The sequence below is a fragment of the Bos javanicus genome, chromosome 23, assembly GCF_032452875.1.
Source record: "Bos javanicus breed banteng chromosome 23, ARS-OSU_banteng_1.0, whole genome shotgun sequence".
Lineage (NCBI taxonomy): Eukaryota > Metazoa > Chordata > Mammalia > Artiodactyla > Bovidae > Bos > Bos javanicus.
This window is the reverse complement of record NC_083890.1, coordinates 19,997,636-20,000,000: the sequence shown is the minus strand read 5'-3', so window position 1 is coordinate 20,000,000 and position 2,365 is coordinate 19,997,636. Positions and strand designations below refer to the sequence as shown.

General features: G+C 40.4%; 1 protein-coding gene across 1 annotated transcript in view; it reads right to left on the bottom strand.

Annotated features, from left to right (window-relative positions):
- The window catches only part of ANKRD66 (ankyrin repeat domain 66), a 14,611-nt gene extending 12,492 nt beyond the window's left edge, over nucleotides 1-2,119 (bottom strand). Inside the window, exon 1 of the mRNA XM_061398355.1 lies at nucleotides 1,289-2,119. The gene's annotated coding sequence lies outside the window, so the exon portion shown is untranslated. The remainder of the gene's footprint in view (nucleotides 1-1,288) is intronic.
- Nucleotides 2,120-2,365: the final 246 nt, after the last annotated feature.

Genomic DNA, 2,365 nt, shown 5'->3' with positions numbered 1-2,365 from the left:
CATGGAGTTCTCATATGACCAGAACTCCACTTCTAGGAGTAAACCTAAAAGAAATGAAACCGTATGACCACACATACACTTGTACACAAATGTTTATAGCAGTATTATTCAATACAGAATACTTCAAAAAGTGGGAAAATATGTCTAACAGATGAATGCAGAAATAAAATATGGGATACTCATATTTTATTGGAATAGTACTTGACAATTTAAAAATGAGGACTTGATACATGCTATAATTTGCATGAACCTTGAAACCATGCTAAGAGAAAGAAGCCAGTCACAAAAGACCACATGCTGTAAGATTCCATGTGTGTCAAATGTCCAGAGTAGGCAAATCTATAGAGACGGAATGTAGATTATTGGTGACCTAGGACTAGGATGATTTTGGGGTGGAAAGTGAGCTAAGGAGCACAGGATTTCTTTCTGGGGTGATAAAATGCCTTAAAATTAGGTAGTGGAGGGTGATACTTTCACAACTTTAAATATATTAAAACCCACTGAACTGTATACTTGAAAGAGATGAATTTTATGGTGGTGGTGGTGGTGGTTTAATCGCTAAGTCCGACTCTTGAAACCACATGGACTGTAGCTTGTCCGGCTCCTCTGTTCATGGGATTCTCCAGGAAAGAATACTGGAGTGGGTTGCCATTCCCTTCTCCAGGGGATCTTCCCGACCCAGGAAACCTGAGTCTCCTGCATTGCAGGCAGATTTTTATGGTATGTGAATTATATCTCAAAAAAGCTGTTTAAAAATCAATGATACTATTAATTAGTGCCTTTCTTACAAAAAGCCAAAAATGTATTTTAGAAAACAGAAACAATTCACTAAGCTTACCATAACTGGAAATTTAACAAAATTTCCAGCACTAGAATCCTTGTAAATTTGATTGTGTACTTGAATTCCATCTTTCTCATGACAGGTGTCTCAATGTCAAAAAGTTGTCAGTAAATATAAGTTCTAATAAATATGAATGATCTAAAATAATTTCCAGTACTTTGGCCACCAAAAGAGTTTGACAAATTGGAAAAGACTCTGATGCTGGGAGGGATTGGGGGCAGGAAGAAAAGGGGATGACACAGGATGAGCTGGCTGGATGGCATCCCTGACTCGATCGACGTGAGTCTGAGTGAACTCCAGGAGTTGGTGATGGACAGGGAGGCCTGGCATGCTGCGATCAACGGGGTCGCAAAGAGTCAGACAGACTGAACGACTGAACTGAACTGAACTGAACTGAAAATAATTTCAGTAAATATCTGAAGACAGAAGCAATATAAAAATACTCACTGTCTTGTTTGCAATCTGCAATGCTCAGGCTTGGCAGGAAGTCCTAGCTGCTTGTCTTGTTGTGTTCATACCATGGAAACTGACTCCGCCTGCTTCATTAAAGCCCGCCAATCAAGGTCAGCCTCACTTGGGCCCCTCTATTGTGGGCGGAGACTGTCCCTCTACTGGCACTGATGCTATTCAGCCATTCGTGTCTGCTTCTGTAGTTCAACTGACGTCTTTAACAGGCTGTTTGGAACTCTATTTGATTAGAAACCATGAAAATTAAAAAACAAACAAAAAGATCACCCGTTCTCAAGATACCATGGAGGAGGTAAGCTGTTGGTAGCCAGCTTGGAGTTATGAAAGCAATGTGTGCCCCTCATATTCAGCACACTACTACTGTGCTTTTTTAAAAAATAGTATTTACTTAAATTTAATTATTATTTATTTGGCTGCCCTGGGTCTTAGTTGTGGCATGTGGGATCTAGTTCCTTGACCAAGGATTGAACCCAGGCCCCCTGCATTGTACCACCAGGGAAGTCCTTGCTATTGGTTTGTTTGTTTGTTTAATTGTCTGATAATTGCTTTACAATTTTGTGCTGGTTTCTGCCATACAACAATGTGAATCAGCTGTAAGTATACATATATCCCCTCCCTCTTGAGCCACCCTTATCCCACCCTTCTAGGCTTCACAGAGCACCAAGCTGAGTTCACAGAATTCCCTGTGGTATACAGCTGCTGCTATTGTGTTTTAATTCATCTCTTCCCAGTTCTCCCACCCCAGTTAAGCTCAACATACAGAGTAGGTGCACAGTAACTTCAAGTTTGAGCTGGCCAGTTTGCCACTCTCTTGCATATATACTGCTTACGGGCGACCCCCAGTTCGGAATGCTGTGATTTGATCCTTTTCTACCTCCCTCCAATTTGAAAGAAGATAATAACAAACCTATATAAGTTTTGTTCTTAGTGCTTTAGGGTATATTTACAAGTTTAATCATGTGGAGCAGGTACAATTATGATTCCTACTTTACAGAAGAGCAAACTAAGGCACACAGTAATCAAGTAACTCTCCTAAGGTTATAAACCCAGTCGTTG